Raw genomic sequence first — 19121 nt, 5'->3', positions numbered from 1 at the left:
TGCATTAATAAAAACTTCTTTTGTGTTAGATCTGAGAAGATGTTAAAAAGTTATTCTATGTACCTATTTTTCCATTATTCAAGAACAACTGGAGTGAAACAAAAGAGAGGACAAGAGACTTAAATTGCTATTTATGAAATTTATGAAATTTATGAAATTACTAGAGGAGTGGGACTCTAGATATATCCCTTTGCTTTCTGTCCTTCAGAAGAACATCTCCTGTTTCCCTCTCTTCACCTTATGAAAATTTTCCTTGGATATCTTCAAAACAGTACCAGAATAAGATTTATAAAGAAATGTAATTACAGCCTAAAACACTAAAGCTATTTTCCCCTTCCTTCTTCCTTCCATCCTTCCCTTTCTTCCTCCCTCCCGTCTTTCCTTTTCTCCTTCTCCTCTCTCCCCATTTTCACCTTTCTAAAATTGACACTTGGGGCGCCTGGGTGGCGCAGTCGGTTAAGTGTCCGACTTCAGCCAGGTCACGATCTCGCGGTCCGGGAGTTCGAGCCCCGCGTCAGGCTCTGGGCTGATGGCTCAGAGCCTGGAGCCTGTTTCCGATTCTGTGTCTCCCTCTCTCTCTGCCCCTCCCCCGTTCATGCTCTGTCTCTCTCTGTCCCAAAAAATAAATAAACGTTGAAAAAAAAATTTTTTTTAATAAAAAAATAAAATTGACACTTATGTTTTTCAATTAAATTTTTTTTTTATTTTAAAGAGAGAGCATGAGGTGGGGAGAGGGGCAGAGGGAGAGAGAGAGAGTCTTAAGCAGACTGCACGCACAGCATGGAGCTTGATGCAGGGCTCGATCCCATGACCCTGGGATCACGGTGTGAGCTGAAATCAAGAGTTGGATGCTCAGCCAACTGAGCCACCAGGATGCTCTACACTTATTTTTTTATTTTACTTTTTTTTTTCTTTTAGCAACTACCAAATAAAGTATGAGAGTTGTGCATTCATCTCTGGTGACGGAGGAGAAAATCCAACACAGTAATACAATACGGAAATAAAATGTAAAATTTGTTGTTTTATTGTATCTGAAATGTTTCTGAAGTAGAAAAAAGTTTCCAAAAGTGATTTTAAAAATAGTTGCAATGTAAGTTCAAGTATGCCATCAGTTTAAGGACTTTTTTTAAAAAAGGGAAATTTTAAATAGAAATAGGAAACTAAAAAGAAGGAAACATAAGAAGAAAGAAATGAAAACAGAATGATGGTAAATATGGTCGACTTATGGGTAATTTTAAATAAATATTCTAAAAATAATCATAATATTGACAAACAGGCATTACAAACAAGATGGAATTAAATCAGAGCATCAGTAATGTGAGAAAATACCTAAGCTAAAACAGTCAAGAGTCTTGCATTGTTTAGGGGAAGGGCAGAGGTGTTGAGCATTTCATAGAATCCCAGATGCAGAGGAAATAGAAACACCAATCATCTCTGAGAATGGGCGTCCAGAGGGAGCTAAGAGTGGAGATGATGATAAATCTGTATCAGGAGCAGTTAACTCCTCATATTTCCTTCTTTCTCTCCCGCAGCTAGGTAACTACCCTTTTCTAGTCTGACAGAAGACTGGAGAGTACTCTCTGAAGAGACTGAACCAGAGGTAAACTAACCTTGGGGACATTAGACTCATTAAGTGCAGAAGTACTATGTGGCAGTAAGAAGAAAAGCAAAGTTTACATACTAACCAGGAAAGCCCTCAGTTCCCTCACCTCAAGCCCACTCTCGGGCAAGAAATTCAAGATCTATTTTCAGGGCAAACTGGCCAAGAAAATAGACCTACCAATAACTGATACTTCAGATACTTGACCCAATGGTCCCCTAAGGAAAACCTTTAGTTCACCACTCTCAACGTCCCTGCCCATAAACAAGAAACAGGAAGCCACTTGGTAAGCAGTTTAACAGTTACTTAAAATGTTAAACATAAACTTTTCATATGATCCAGGAATTTCACTCCTAAATACCTACCTAAGACAAAAGAAAACCTGTGTCAAAGACTCAAATGCAAGTGTTCATACGGCATTAGTATTCGTAAGAGCCATGAACTGAAGACGATCCAAATGTCTATCAACTGATGAATGAAAAAACAAAATGCAGTATATATCCATTCAATGGGATACCATTAAGGAATAAAAAGGAATCAACTACTAGCTAAAACATGAATTAACCTCAAAAACATGCTGGTGAAAAGAAACTTAAGGCAAAAGACTACATGTTAGATGATTCCGTTATGTGAAATGCCTAGAAAATGCAAATCTTTAAGGACAGAAAGTAGATTAATCGGGAATGAGGATGGGAGCAGAGGTTGACTAAAAATGGGCACAAGAGATCTTTCTGAGGTGATGGTAATGTTCTAAAACTGGATTGCGGTGATTATACAACCCGATAAATTTGCTAAAAATCATTGAGTTGTACACTTAAATTGTACAGATTTTACAGTATGTACATTTTGCCTTGACAAAGATGTTTAGAGAAAGAGCATATGCCATTCATTAAATAAGAACAGGGCACTATGAGGTAGAAACAATAAAAAGGAACTCTCAGAAAGTAAACATGATTTTGAAAATAACTTTTTTAATGTAATAGATGTTTGAAATTGAAGTCTAGGTAATCTAGAATACGGAACTGAAAGCCTGAGATATGAAAGGTGAAGAACCTAATCTAGGAATTACAACTTCTGACCAACAGGTGTTCTGGATACAGAACGAAAAACATAGGGAAAATTGTAAAATAAAGAAGCGTGAAAGTTTTTCCAGGGCTGAAAAGAGGCATGAGTCCTTCACATTTTAAGAGTCTACGGAGACCCAAGAAGAAGGAATGAAAAAACAAACCACTCTCCCTAGACAAATTACCATGACATTTCAAAACATTAAGGAAAGGGTATTAAAATTGCCACAGTGCGAAACACAGAAAATGAGAAACAGATGGGCATTGGTTGTCTCATCAACGCTAACTGCCATCAATGAAATAATGGCATATAAGTTCTGGGAGAAAATTATTTGAAACCTGGACTACTAGATCTCCCCAAGTTTCCAACGAGAGGACAAACAAAAGCCTTTTTAGCTATCAAGCGGCTCAGGACATTATCTCCCATACAACCTTTCTGAAAGGAAGGAAGGTAAAGAGTGAGAAAGTCATGGGATACGAGAAATCATCAACATGATTGAAGAGCTCAATGAACATGTTCCCCAGCATGACAGTTATACAGAATGTCTAATAAGCAAAGGATTCAAAGTAAAGAGGGAAGCCACTGGACTGGAAGAAGAAAATAATTCTTATTAAGAAATGATGAAAATAAACACAGAAATGTTTCTACTCTCAAGAGGTGAGTAAAATAATTAAAACAGCTAAGAAAGCTATAAAATATGTAAGGAAGGGGCGCCTGGGTGGCTCAGTCGGTTAAGCGTCCGACTTCGCTCAGGTCATGATCTCACTGTCCGTGGGTTCGAGCCCCGTGTCGGGCTCTGGGCCGACAGCTCGGAGCCTGGAGCCTGTTTCGGATTCTGTGTCTCCCTCTTTCTCTGACCCTCCCCTGTTCATGCTCTCTCTCTCTCTGTCTCAAAAATAAATAAATGTTAAAAATTTTTTTTTTTAAATATGTAAGGAAGACGTGTCAAAATACATTTCAAAGTAAGCTATGGCATGATTTTGAACAACAGAAGTGAAGGAAAGAAATTCCACTTAGCTTGGCTGCTTTGAATTGTTTCCTTCAAGTGACATCGCAGTCAGGACATTGTACCCACCGATATATATAATATATAATGCTAGCCCTCTATTTTGCATATAGTTATAATTTTGCAAATAGTATTTTTTCAACCTTAAGAGAGAATTCATTGAAAAAAACTGCAAGTGTTTGATGTAGTTATGAAACAGTATAAACTTCATTAACCTTGACTATACAAAAAGAAAAGAGGAAAGGAGAAAGGAAGTAGATACTACTATCCTCATCTAACATTGTGGGAAGCTGAGATATTATATTTAAAGTTGGTGGAACAAGAAATGTAAGTTTAAACATGACATGTAAAGTTACAGAGAAAAGCAACAGGACTGAAACACTAAGTATCAAAAATTGCAACAAGGAGATAGAAACTTGGATGAGTAACGGAGGCAGATCCTCATCTTTCACAATGAGGAGTTACGTGTTGAATGTAAAATCATGCAATAGTGATTTATTATTTGGAATATAGGAAGATAATCCCCTTAAAATGTTAAAAGTGTTTCTCTTGATTATGCAATCCCAATTAAAATCCCAGAAAGTTATTTAGGGGATATTGAAAAACTTTGTTTAAGGTTTATACGGAGAGGCAAGAGACTCAGGATAGGCAACACAATATTGAAGCAGAACAAAGTTGCAGGACTGACCCTAGACAACATCAAGATTTACTATAAAGTGACAATAATCAAGACAGTATGGTATTTGCGAAAGAGACAAACAGATCAATGAAACACAATAGAGAGCCCAGAAATAAACCCACATTAATATATTCAATTGATCTTTGACAAAAGGAGCAAAGACAATACAATGAAGCAAACATCTTTTAAACAAATGGCTGGACCAACTGACCACCCATTTGCGATAAAAAATAAATCTAGACACATACCTTACATCCTTCACAAAAATTAGCTCAAACTGGATCATAAATCTAAATGCAAAACACAAAAGTATAAGACTCATAGAAAATAACATAGGAGAAAACCTAGACGATTTTGAGTACAGCAGTGATGTTTTTGACACAACCCCAAAGGTATAATCCATGAAAGAAATAACTGATGAGCTGGGTCCCATTAAAATTTAAAACCTCTGTTCTGTGAAAGACAATGTCAAGAGAACAAGAATAGAAGCCACCACCTGGCAGAAAATATTGCAAAAGACACCTCGACTAGAGCACTGTTTTCCAAAATATACAACACACTCTTAAAACTCGACAGTAACAGGGGCGCCTGGGTGGCGCAGTCAGTTAAGCGTCCGACTTCAGCCAGGTCACGATCTCGCGGTCCGGGAGTTCGAGTCCTGCGTCGGGCTCTGGGCTGATGGCTCAGGGCCTGGAGCCTGTTTCTGATTCTGTGTCTCCCTCTCTCTCTGCCCCTCCCCCGTTCATGCTCTGTCTCTCTCTGTCCCAAAAATAAATAAACGTTGAAAAAAAATTTTTAAAAAAGAAAAAAAAAAAACTCGACAGTAACAAAATAAACAACCCTATTTTAAAATGAGCCAAAGACCTTAACAGACACCTCACCAAAGTAGACATACAGGTGGCCAGTCGGCATAGGAAAAAGGCTTCACATCATATGTCATCAAAGAAATGCAAATTAAAGCAACAAAGAGATACAAATACACACCTCTTAAATGGCCAAATGCAGAAGACTGACAATGCCAGATCTTGGTGAGGATGTGGAACAACACGAACTCTCACCAGTTGCCAGTGGGAATACAAAATGTGACAGCCACTTTGGAAGACGGTTGGTGGTTTCTCACAGAACTCATGCTCTTGCCATAAAATCCACCAATTGCAGTCCTTGAAATTACCTAAAGGAGTTGAAAACATACCCACATAAAAATCTGCACATTGATGTTTATAGCAACTTTACTAATTATTGTGAAAACTTGGAAGCAACCATCATATTCTTCAGTAAGTGAACAGATAAACTGTGGTACATCCAGACGATGAAATATTAGCACTAAAAAATGAGATTGCAAGCCATGAAAAGACATGAAGGAATCTGAAATGTATGTTACTAAATGAAAGAAACCAATCTGAAGAGGTCACATACTTTCTGATTCCAACTACATGAATCAAGACAGTAAAAATATAAAATAAAATAAAATAAAATAAAATAAAATAAAATAAAATAAAATAAAATAAAATAAAATAAAATAAAAATCAGTGGCCACTAGGGATGTGGAGTGAGGAGTGGAAAGGGGAAGGAGAAAATAGTGGTGCACAGAGGATTTTTAAGGCAGTGAAAATATACTATATAATATCATAACGATGGACATATGTCATTCTACTTTATCCAAACCCATAGAATGTGCAACACAGAAAGTGAACTGTAATATAACTTATGAGCTTTGGGTGTTTATGGTATGTCAGTGTATTTTCATTAATTGTAATAAACGTATCATTCTGGTGGTAAGGCTATGCATGGGGGTATTGTGGGAAATCTCGGTGCCTTCTCAATTTTGCTGTGAACCTAAAACTTCTCCACTGAAATTAAGTCATAAAAAATAGATTTAAAAAAAAAAGTGCATGTCTTTGACAACTAAAATTAGGACTAGGGCTAAGGAAGGGCTTCTAATTCTTTAATACATGGATTCATTCAACAGAACCTTATTGAATACTAACTATGTGCTAAGCCTCATTTATTATTTTAGTTTAACATTGTGAATATATTACCTTAAGAAACATTAAAAATTGGAAAAGCTAAATAAAATAAAAAATGAAAACAAGTGGCCAATGTAATTTAGCATTCATAGTATGAAAACCTCTTCTATAACTGGAAATGTTTTGAAGATCCACCTTTATGTAGTTTCATAACGTATAACTTTGATTCTAGCTAAATTACTACTTAAATTGCTTTGTCTCTGACCGGAAAGATGAAAACTAGAGCATTCATGTTTAACCATACTTTGCACTCTTTGTCACTTTCTTTGTTCATTTAACACTTACACCTAATCAAGTGTTTCCGAAACCCAGAGCCTAGGTCAAGAGCGGGAAGTCTTACGGTCTAAGATTTGGATGGGGTATTTGTGGATTATTTACACAATCATTTACTTCTAAAAATAAGTGAAGGAATTTTGTAACTATAGAATGAGATTGTTGACAGAGAGGAAAGAGGAAGTAGAAATTATCTAAAAGGGGCAGTTTTTAAAATACCCACAGAACAGCCCCCTGCCGTGTTTGGCTTGCTGCAGTGCAGGTTCTGATAGATCACAGGGCAAATCCAGCTTTTTGAACGATGGCTACTTGAAGAAAGGATCGATGCAACGTGCTCTCCGTATACATCCAGGAAATGCACAGCCAGGAAGACGTTTTCGATGGTATGCATTAAGAAAGACATCTGGGGAATTCTTCCACGAGGAACAAGATGGATTGGATCTTACCTCGGGCTTCCTCGTGTCCCACCTTTCCCAATTTCTTCCATGTTTATATCGCGAAATTCCAAGAAGGGCATGAGATACCATGACAATAAACAGTCTGCACAGCAGAATCCCTCCCCCATAGCAGTGAATAAAATGAAATGTATCTCTATGGGGTCTGTTTATGCAGTTTTCCTCAGACGTTTCCTTGGCAGAACTGAAGTGTAGCTTGCCTTTTCATAACTTAGGCTCTCCTGTAAAAATTATCTTCAATACACTCTCCTTTGTATCTCTACTCCTTTGTATGTATGTATTCGATACATCCTCCTTTGTATCTGTAAACCATGATTCACTAAAAAACCAAACCTCTCCCCCAAATCCCCACCATGGACTCTCCTCCCCAGTCACCTGAGCACTTCATGTTCATTTTATTCTTCTCTTTGTCTTGTAGCTGAAGAAAAAAAATAGGAAGTTCTATTTGTAGGAAGTTCAAAATGATGTAAAACATCAAAGTCCAAGTAAGAAAACTTTGTCTAGGTGCGGAGATAGATGCATTGCATAGATAGTAATAAAGCAGGAGGAGCTCACTTTATGCAATAGAGTTGTATGATACCGTTTATTTCAATGGTTTTCGAGAAAATACGCTGCTCCATATCAGGTGCAGGGAATCTGCAATTACCTTATGGAAACAAAAGTCTAAATTAAGATTAGATGACGAAATGAATATTTGAGCCATTAAGCGAATAGATACAGTTACTAGCTGTAGTAGAAAGAGAGTAGAAATAGAAAGAGAAGCAAGTATTTTTTTTTAAATCAATGGGTTGATTTTCTTATGTGTAATTGACACACAATATCCTATGACTTTCAGGTGTATATCCTAGTGATGCAATACTTAGATACATTATGATATGATCCTCATAAGTCTGGTTGCCATCTGTCACCATACAAACCTATTATGATATTATTCATCTATATTTCTTACGCTGTATGTTACATCCCCATGGCTTCTTTGTTTTATAACTGGAAGTTTGTATCTCTTCATCCTTCTCACCTATTTTATCTGCTGTTGTCTAGTAATCAACATTTTGTTTCCTGTAACCATGAGTTTGTTTCTGTTTTGTTTGTTTTGTTTTAGTTTCCACATATAAGTAAAAACATATGGTATTTTTCTTTCTTTGTCTGACCTGTTTCACTTAGCATAATGCCCTTGAGGTCCACCTGTATTTCACAAATGGCTGAGTAATATTCCAGCATGTGTTGGGGGGGGGGTGCAGGGGGTACACATATACCACAACTTCTTTATTCATCCATTCATCCCTCTTTGGATGCCTAGGCTGTTTCCATATCTTAGCTATTGTAAATCATTCTGCAGTGAATGCAGGGGTGCATCTATTTCTTCAAACTGGTATTTTCATTTTCACTGGAGACATTCCCAAAAGTGAATATTCCCACCCACATGCTGGATCATATGGTAGTTCTATTTTTAATTTTTTGAAGAACCTCCGTCCGGTTTTCCACAGATGCTGCACCAGTTCACATTCCCAATCAAAATATATGAAGGTTCCCTTTTCTTCGCATCCTCACCAACACGTTATTTCCTATCTGTTTTACACATGTAGCCACTATGACAGCTGTGAGGTGAAATCTCATTGTGGTTTTGATTTGTACTTTCTGATGATTAGTGATGTTGAGCATCTTTTCATGTGTCTGTTGGCAATCTGTGTGTCTTCTTTGGGGAAAACAAATGTCTATTGAATCTTCTGTCCATTTCTTTTTAAACAGGTTGTTTCTTTTTTTTTCTTTTTTTTTTTTGACATTAAGGGATGGAAGCTGTTTATATATTTAGATATTGACCCCTTATCAGATGTATAATTGGTAAATATTTTCCTTCATTCAGTAGGTGGCTTTTTCATTTTGTTAATGTTTTTCTCTACTGTGCAGAAGTTTTGGGGGTGGATATAATCCCATTTATTTATTTTAGCTTTTCTTTTTTTTTTTATTTTTTTTTTCAACGGTTATTTTATTTTTGGGACAGAGAGAGACAGAGCATGAACGGGCGAGGGGCAGAGAGAGAGGGAGACACAGAATCGGAAACAGGCTCCAGGCTCTGAGCCATCAGCCCAGAGCCCGACGCGGGGCTCGAACTCACGGACCGCGAGATCGTGACCTGGCTGAAGTCGGACGCTTAACCGACTGCGCCACCCAGGCGCCCCTATTTTAGCTTTTCTTATCCTTGCCCAAAGAGATTGGTTCAAAAAAATATTGCTGAGACTGATGTCAGAGAGCTTACTGTCTCTGTTTTCTTTCAGGAGTTTTATGGTTTCAGGTCTTACATTCAAGTCTTTAATCCATTTTGAATTTGCTTTTGTATATGATGTAAGATAGTAGCCCAGTTTCATTCTTTTACATGTCCAGTTTTCCCAAAACCATTTATTGAAGAGACTGTCTTTTCCCCATTGTATAGTCTTACCTTTCTTATCATAGATTAACTAGTCATATATGTGTGGGCTTATTTGGGGGCTCTCTATTCTTATGCATTGATATATGTGTCTGTTTTCATGTCAGTACCACACTGTTTTGATTACTGTAGCTTTACAGCATAGTTTGAAATCAGGGAGTGTGAGAATTCCAGCTTTGTTCTTTATCAAGATTGCTTTGACTACTTGGGGCCTTTTGCAGTTCCATAAAAAATTTAGGATTCTTTGTTCTAGTTCTGTGAAAAAAAAAATGCCTTTGATATTTTGCTAGGGATTGCATTAAATCTATAGATGGCTTTGGCTAGTATGGAAAGTTTAACATTAGTCTTTTCAATCCATGAGCATAACATATCTTTCGATTTATTTGTGTTATCTTGTTTCTTTTATCAGTGTCTTATAGTTTTCAGACTATGAGTCTTTCACCTTGGTTACGTTTCATTCCTGAGTATTTTATTCTCTTTGGTGCAATTGTAAATGGAATGATTTTCTTAGTTCTTGTTTCTGATAACTCATTAGTAATGTACAGAAATGCAACTGATTTCTAGATGTTAATTTTGTATCCTACAACTTTACTGAATTCATTTATTACTTTTGATAGTTTTGGGTGGAGTCTTAAAGGGTTTATAGATATAGTACCATGTCATTTGCAAATAATGATTTTATTTTTTCCTTTCCAATTTGATTGCCTCCTTTTTTTCTTTTTGTTGTCTGATTGCTGTGGCTAGGACTTCCAGTACTATATAGAATAAAAGTGGTGAGAGTGAATATCCTTGTTTTGTTCCTGATATTAGAGAGAAAGCATTTAGCTTTTCAACATTGGGTATGATGTGAGCTGTGGACTTGTCATGTATGGCCTTTGTTATGTTGAGGTCCCTTGTATCCATACCCACTTTCTGAGAGTGTTTATCGTATATGGATGTTGAATTTTTTCAAATAATTTTTCTGCATCTATGGAGATGATAATATTATTTTATCCTTTGATTTATTAATGTGGTATATCACATTGATTGATTTGCGAATGATGAAGCATCCTTGCATCCCTGGAATAAACCCCATCGGATCATGGTGTGTGATCCTATTGAAGTATTTTTGAGATCAGTTTTCTAATATTTTGTTGAGGGTATTTGCATCTATATTCATGAGGGGTCTTGGTCTGTAGTGTGTGTGTGTGTGTGTGTGTGTGTGTGTGTGTGTGTGTGTGTGTGGTGTCTTTGTCCAGTTTTGATATAAAACTCAAAAAATGCATTTGAAAGTATTCCATCCTCTTCAATTTTTTTGGAATAATATGAGAAAAATAGGAACTAACTCTTCTTTAAATATTTGATTATTTGGTAGAACTCACCTATGAAGCTGGCTCATCCTAGATTTTTGTTTGGAGAGTTTTAGTCCTAGATTTTTGTTCTGGAGAATTTTTTAATTAGTAATTCCATTTCATTACTTGTAGCTGGTCTGTTTAGATTTTCTATTTCTTCATGATTCAGTCTTCAAAGGTTGTGTGTTTGTAGGAATTTAACCATTTCTTCCAGGTTGTCCAATTTGTTTGCATGTAATTGTTCATGATAGTTTTTTATGATCCTTTGTGTTTTTCTGGTGTCAGTTGTAACTTCTCTTTCATTTCTGATTTTATTTATTGGTCTCTCTCTCTTGATGAGTCTAACTAGAGGTTCAATGATTTTGTTTATCTTTTCAATGAACCAGCTTTTAGTTTTATTGATCTTTTCTATTGTTTTTGAGTATTTCAGTTATTTTCACTTTGGTCTTTATTATTTCCTTTATTCTACTCACTTGGGTTTTTGTAGTGTTTATTTATTTATTTGTTTGTTTGTTTATTTATTTATTTAGAGAGCAAGCGAGCAGGGGAGGGGCAGAGAGAGAGGAAGAGAGAGAATCCCAAGCAGACTCTGCACTGTCAGTGCAGAGCCTAACACAGGGCTCAATCTCATGAACCGTGAGATCATGACCTGAGCTGAAATCAAGAGTCAGAGTTGGACACTTAACTGACTCAGCCACCCAGGCGCCCCTCCTTTCTTCTACTGATTTTGGGCTTTGTTCTTCTTTTGCTAGCTCATTTAGGTATACAATTATATTGTTTATTTGAGATTTTTTTTTTTTGTTTCTTGAGGTAGGTCTGTATTGCTATCATCTTTCCTCTTAGAACTGCTTTTGCAGTGTCCCATAGATTTTGGAAAATTGTGTTTTCATTTTTACTTGTCTCAAGGTATTTTTTGGTTTCCTCTTTGATTTCTTCATTGACACATTGGTTGTTTATTGGTATTTTTAGTATCCACATGTTTGTGTTTTTTCAGTTTTCTTCTCTTGATTTCTAGTTTCATAGTATTGTCAGAGAAGATGTTTGATATAACTTCAGTCTTCTTGAATTTATTAAGACTTAATCTGTTCTGGAGAATGTTCCATTTGCACTTGGAAAGAATATATATTCTGCAGTTTGGAAATGAAATGTTCTATATATAACTATTAAGTCCTTCTGGTCTAAGTGTCATTTAAGGCCAATGTTTCCATATTGATTTTCTTTCTGGATGATGTATCCATTGATGTTATGTGTTAAGGTGTTAAGTCATTTACTATTATTGTATCATTGTTAATTCCTCCCTTTAGGTCTGTTAATATTTGTTTTATATATTTAGGTACTTCTATGTTGGGTAAATAAATATTTACAAATGTTATGTCTTCTTCTTGGCTTAATCTGTTTGTCATTTTGCAGTGCCCTTTTTTGTCTTTGTTACAGTCTTTGTTTTGAAATGTCTGATATACATATAGCTATCTCAGCTTTCTTTTCATTTCCATTTGCCTGGAATATCTTTTTCCATCCCTTCTCTTTCAGTATGTCTGTCTTAAATCTGAAGTGAGTCTCCTGTAGGCAGCATAGAGATGAGTCTTGTTATATATTTATATACTTATATGTATTTACATATTTATATACTTGTATATATAAATTAATATATAATATATTTTTAATATATGCTTGTATATTTACATGTATATGTGTGTAGATACATGTATATGTATAGATATATAGATATATAGATATATATGTAGGTAGATAGATAGTGGTCTATTTGACTTGATAATCACTTATGTTTTATATGCATTCCAAAAGCAGCATATTTTTTTTTTACCTCCCCTCCAATTTTATATTTTTACCTCCCCTCCAATTTTATATTTTTGACATGATATTTTGCATCTTTTTATTTTGTGTATCCCTTATGTACTTATTGTGTTTACAGCTGATTTGACTACTTTTGCTTTTTAATCTTTATACCAGCTTTTAAAATGGCCATCCACTGCCTTTACTATGTAAATGCTTTTACCGGTAAGATTTTTTTCATATATTTTATTCTTAGTTATGACCTTTTTTCCACTTAAAGAAGACCTTTAACATCTCTTGTAAGTCTGATTTGGTACTAATGTACTCTTTTCGTTTTATTTGTGTAGGAAAATCTTTACCTCTCCTTTAACTCTGAATGATAATCTTGCTGATTAGAGTATTCTTAGTTTTAATTTTTTTTTTCCTTTCATGTCTTCAAATGTATCCTGCCACTCTTTTCTGGCCTGTGAATTTTTTTTTTTTTTTTTTTGAAAAATAAGCTGATAGCTTTCTGGGGTTTTCTTTGCATGTGACTCTTTATTTTTCTCTTGCTGCCTTTTATGGCTTTTGTTTTTTACAGTTTACATACTATAACATTTATGTATTTAAATTATATAGTTCAGTAGTTTTTAGTATAATTACAGAATTCTTTTTTTCTTTTGAGAGAGAGAGGGCATGCTGCACCGGGGCCATCTTGACAGGATGCCTGGAGCTTGGGCGTGGTGTGGACAGGGGGGCCCAGGGCACACTGCACCAGGGCTACAATGGCAGGGGGAGGGGGTGGTCAGCTGGAGCTGGTATGGACCAGGGACCCAGGGTGTGCTGAGGTAGTTCTAGTAGACTGGCTAGAGGGACTCTGCTCCTATCCCACTATCAAGTTAGAAAGGAACTAAAAAATGGCCACCACTAGTGTCTTTGACCCCAGAACAAGTTCCAGTAATTCCCTGACCTTTTGGTGAACACTCTAGGATTTGTAAATGGATTTCTTTCACTTATAGTCTAATTGCTCTTTAAACTGTTCTTTTTTTGCCGTGCTCCAGGGCGGGCAAGTCTATGCACAGGTTACCGTGTTGGGGTGACCTCCTTCTCTCCTACTCTTCTGTATGTGTACTGATGTTTCTTGTTTGTTGTGCAGAAGCTGTTCAACCAGTCCTCAGCTCTTCAGGAGGAATTACTCTCTATATAGGTATAGATTCATCGATACAGAGTGTCCAGAGGAGAACTTGCATTCAGAGTCTTCTTACACTGACATCTTGGCCATCTTGGAACCTCTCCAATGGGCTCATTTTTTTTCTCACTGTGTATCCCCTGCATTCATGGTGGTCCAACCCTAGAATACCACATAGCTATAACAATAGAAGGACTTATGTGAGAGTTAGGAGTAATCTTCACTTTCTCATATTGAAAAGGACTGATTTGGGGGATTGGGTATTGTGTCATCTAATTTAATATGTCAAAGTAGAGGGTTAAAGTCAGCCTAAATCAGGAACCAACTGTCAAATAGTCAAGAATTTCGCAAGCTGGTTGTTAAACTGTCGATAACTTGAAAGCAACCATAGGGGTGGTATTTACACCACAGAGAACAAACAGTAAATGCTATAAAGTGGGTCCTTTTTTTTTTTTTCTTCCCAGAGAGCCAATGTATCAGCACACGACTGAGCGCCAATGTCATGTACAACACATGGAAGGAAATGAGGATGCTTCAAAGGTAGTGGCTTATTCTTCTTGAAGCATTTCCACTCTATCTGAATAATCTATCCACCTATTGTATGACAGTGGCAGAGTGTTATTATTTTTATCATTTCTGTTTTACATATTTGGAAACTGAAATAATGATGCATAGTAATTAATAATGCAAAGTAATCGCTATCAGGATAAAACCAGGCCTAAAGCCCAGGCTTTTGGATTTGCCACAATATTTGTGCTATTCTGGTTTTGAGATACAGCATCACAAGGCTTTATTTTTTGCAATTTAGGACTTCCAATTAATATTAAGAGATGCTATGATATTTTCAAAATTAATAAAAGAAAGAAATCATCAGAATTAAATATGCCATATATCACTTAATGAGGGATGGTTGGAAATGAGAAAGTTTGAAGATACGGTAAATATTTCCTACAGATATATTTATTTGTCAACATTAGGTGAATCTTCTGCTGGTTGCTTTTGGGTATAGAAAAAAGATATCAAAGAAATGGAACACGTACATGTTTCCCTGAGAAAGATTATTTCATTATAATTAGGAATCCTGAACAGACATGAATTGCTTAAGAATGTTTACAAAGCAAAATAACAACAAAGGAAACGCATTTTGTTCAAACTGGAAACCTATGCACTGAGGGGTTGATCAAAGGAGGCCTCCTGGAGGGAAGGAATTTTGAGGTGTGTTTTTCAGGAAATGTCAGCTAAAGCCGAATTGATGAAGGGGACAGGAAAAGATATTGGCAACTGGTGTGCTAGAATAGCTAAGCAAGGACTTCCTTCCCCAAAGTATTTCCAGCCTTCTGGACATTGCCCTAGATAATGATACCTCTTCTAGGAATGAAGAAAGGAAGCTCAAACCAGACAATTTTATTACACCTTTTCCAGTCTGTTAAGACAACAGAGGTTGAAAAATTAATAACAAAATTGATTAAAGCCTAGGATTTTCATTTTCCTTTCCACCACTTTCCTAAGTCATTCCAGTCATTCCTTAGTCACTTCCTTTTGACATTCCAGTAGATAAATCACTGTATCAAGTATAAAAATATCTGAGAAAAATCTCCTATTATTCTCTCTGAAGCTACATGACCATCTTGTTGTACCACAATTAACAAACACCTAGCAGGGGCGCCTGGGTGGCTCGGTCGGTTAAGCGTCCGACTTCGGTTCAGGTCATGATCTCGCGGTTCGTGGGTTTGAGCCCTGCGTCGGGCTCTGTGCTGACAACTAGCTCAGTGTCTGGAGCCTGTCTTCAGATTCTGTGTCTCCCTCTCTCTGTCCCTCCCATGCTTGCTCGCTCCCTCCCTCTCTCTCTCTCTCTCTCTCTCTGTCTCTCTCTCTCTCTCTCAAAAATAAATAAAACAAAAAAAAAAAAACCTAGCAGACAAACATCTAAACTCATAAACCAAATGGATTAGGGGATGGTGATTTGCATTACAAAAAGAGCCTTTTGTTTTATAAAAAGATTCACCATTGTTTTATTAATTTATTTAAGAGCAGTCTATATTTCAGGCACTGTAGACACAAGGTGGTGTAACACAGGATCCACCGCCTCCCGGATCTCAGAGTGTAGGAGAGGAGACCAGCGTGTTCTGACATGATAGTCACATTCAATTGTTATAATAGAAGTTCAAATACCATAGGAATACAGTGATCAGGACAGTTAACTGTTACAGATGTTGGGCACGTTTATAAACAGAAAGTGTTGATTCAAGTGGAAATGAATGGGTTCACCAGACCACAAAAGGATAGCTCTCCTAAAGGATGACACAATAGAAAAGTAAGCAAGTATTTAAAAAAAAAAAAAAATCCATGTGTCGCCATGGTTTCCGCTGTGTTCATGGTGTTCCAATCAAGAAGACCACTTCGATATAATAACCAACGGGCTCACGGGATATTAGGAATAATCCTCACTTTGTGTCACAGGAGGAAAAGGTGGTTGTTGTGGTTATAATCGGAGTGGAGAAACCGAAGTTTCTGGAGACAGATAGCTTAGGTAGAAGCGACGGGAAATCACTGAGCATTTTTAACAAGAATGGTGTGTTCTGCTTTCAAATGTTTTAAATTTTTTTTTAACGTTTTATTTATTTTTGAGACAGAGAGAGACAAAGCATGAACGGGGGAGGGGCAAAGAGAGGGGGAGACACAGAATGGAAGCAGGCTCTAGGCTCTGAGCCATCAGCCCAGAGCCTGACGCGGGGCTCGAACTCACGGACCGCGAGATCGTGACCTGAGCTGAAGTCGGACGCTCAACTGACTGAGCCACCCAGGCACCCCTTTTCAAATGTTTTAAAAAGATCATTTTAGAGATGATAAAGAGGGTGGATTGAAAGATAGCATGCTTCAAATCAAAGCTTCCTTAATCACGTTTAAAATGTAATTTTATTTACAAGAGTCCTGTGCGCATAGAGCAAATGCCCAACCCAGCCCCTGTAGCAAGTGGGCCACACCTCAGGTATGTCAGGTGACATCCAATAAAGCACAAAAGTTTTAGTGCCACGAGCTTCTATTTTTCGGTGGCACAAAGCAGTTCTGATTAGAGCAAGGGTCCCAACTTTAAGCCTGGTAAACTGTGATTGATCTTGTGCCATCCACACCATAAATATTTTCAAAGTATCAACACACTGACTCCGAATCGTTCAGACATATAACTTCCCACTTATTTATCTTCCATTTCCCGACCAAAAATATTAAGGTTCTTGAAACCTTAAGGTAACTTGTCTTTTCCTTTGCTTTGAGATATGGCCCTTGAACTACCGGCAAAGCTGGTGTAGAATTCAGTTCATCCTTGGAGATAAACAAAAGAAAACTTACAAGATTTCTCAAAATGAGGACGGCAACACATAGGGGTAGGCTCTACGTATTTTTCCGAGGAATTTCTAAGTTGAGCTTAGAGTCTGCCTCTGTTGGCTAGCGTCCTGCTGAATGAATGATTTTCAAATCTAGAAAAAAATAAAATAATTAAAGAAAACTGTTTCTGAGGGTACTGTAAAGGACTGAAGGAAGCCGCGATTGTTCAACTTAATGTTCTGGTATAGCCAGAGATTGTGGCCAGGCGGTTGTTTTATCCTTGTGTTTTACATCATCTTAATTTAGAAATCATCTTTTGGCATTTATGACCCCAATTCTCCTGTATCAGTATAGCAAATTACTATCCTCTTTTTCATTTTTTACTTTAAAAAAAAGGTGAAAGACTTCTTAAAACTGTCTCAAACTTCTTCAACCAAAGAATCCAGGAAAATGATGCCCTACCTGCCATTTATAAATAACCAGGTAGATCGTATTGTAAGTCAGAGAGCCTGAAAATCAATTAACTCTATTCCTTTCATATTTTTATCTGTTGTTAACAGATCTTTTGTACTTTCTTAGCCAAGGACGGGAGGAAGAATGTCTGGCTATGGCAATTTATCTAGTATTGACTCAGACTGTAGACTGCTGAAAAATTTTCAGCCATTGGCTTTTAGAAAAATAGATCTATCTGTAAGGCCGCTTGCATTTGTGAGTTCATTTCAGTCACAGTTTGATTTATCACAGCTCAATTGATGTTAGGCCATGACTAATTCCTTCAAGACCTTAAAGCTACTGAGCTTTTATTGCACAAGAATTAAGGAGACTGTCCAGACGCTAGGCGGGTAATTTGCAAATTGTCAATCAGTGGTGTTGAGGGTGATGGGAAAGTAGCCTGGTCTGCATAATTGTTCAAAGAATCATCTAAAACCACTATTTCAATGCTTCTTATTGGATCAAGACTAGATTCCATACCCTAGGATCCAATCCATTCAACTTACAGACCTCACTAGATCTCTCTGAGCTCCTCTCCTGCTCTTTCCTGGTGTCAACTCTCTCACTAGCTTGTACCCTGTGGTTTGCCTATTCCAATATTATTTCATACCTTTGTCTTTGTGGTTCATATCCACCCTAGAATAGTCTTTTATGTTCTCTCCATTAAATTAAATCCTTGAGGCGCCTGGGTGGCTCAGTCGGTTACGTGTCTGACTTCGGCTCAGGTCACGATCTCACGGTTCATGAGTTCAAGCCCCACTTCGGTGCTGACAGCTCAGAGTCTGGAGCCTGCTTCAGATTCTGTGTCTCCCTCTCTCTGTACCTCTCTCCCACTTATGTTCTATCTCCCGCTCTTTCAAAAATAAATAAACGTTAAAAAAAAGTTTTAAATAAACTAAATCCTCAAGTTTATTCAAGATCTGGAGTTTAAAAGTTCACCTTAGCAAACTTACACCATACTTCAAAGATACTTTGGTACCCACAAATGCAGAAAATATAATACCCTAAATCCTTTGTCATGTATTTTTAGCCCTTTCATTCATACATCATAGGACTTTATTGCTGTAAAGGACTCTAGAGGTTGTTTACAGAAGGGGATGGTGAGAACCAGAAAGATTGAAGGATTTTTTCAGTTACATAAAATGGTACAGTGATGACTGATGCTTCTGAAGAGAGTCTGGAGACTCAGTGATATCATGAGATTAACTCATAGCCATCAAAAGATGGTTGACTTGTGTTCATTACAGCCTCACCGTTAAATCTGAGTCTCAGAAAACAAGCATTCCAGGTAATTCTGTGTGTCATCTCCCAGTCCTTCAGAATAGGTATTCTTCAGAGCATCATATTATGTTCTCACTCCACGAGCAAACAGAATCTGGTGTGTTTTGGAAAGTTTCCACAGTTGTTTTGTGTGGATTAAGGTTCCTCTTCCACTTTCCCATAGCAACCATTTCCTTTCTCAGAGCGCATATCCACCATTTT

The 19121-nt window shown here is 37.0% G+C and overlaps 1 long non-coding RNA gene across 2 annotated transcripts in view; it reads left to right on the top strand.

Moving 5' to 3' along the window:
- The window catches only part of LOC109497305, a 339187-nt gene that overhangs the window by 258469 nt on the left and 61597 nt on the right, over window positions 1-19121 (top strand). For both annotated transcript variants that reach the window (XR_006593233.1, XR_002740634.2), the window contains one exon: window positions 14288-14363. This is a non-coding gene — a long non-coding RNA (uncharacterized LOC109497305). The remainder of the gene's footprint in view (window positions 1-14287; window positions 14364-19121) is intronic.

The sequence above is a fragment of the Felis catus genome, chromosome A1, assembly GCF_018350175.1.
Source record: "Felis catus isolate Fca126 chromosome A1, F.catus_Fca126_mat1.0, whole genome shotgun sequence".
Taxonomy (NCBI): Eukaryota; Metazoa; Chordata; class Mammalia; order Carnivora; family Felidae; genus Felis; species Felis catus.
Note: the sequence above shows the minus strand (reverse complement) of the source record. Positions and strands in the feature narration are given on the sequence as shown.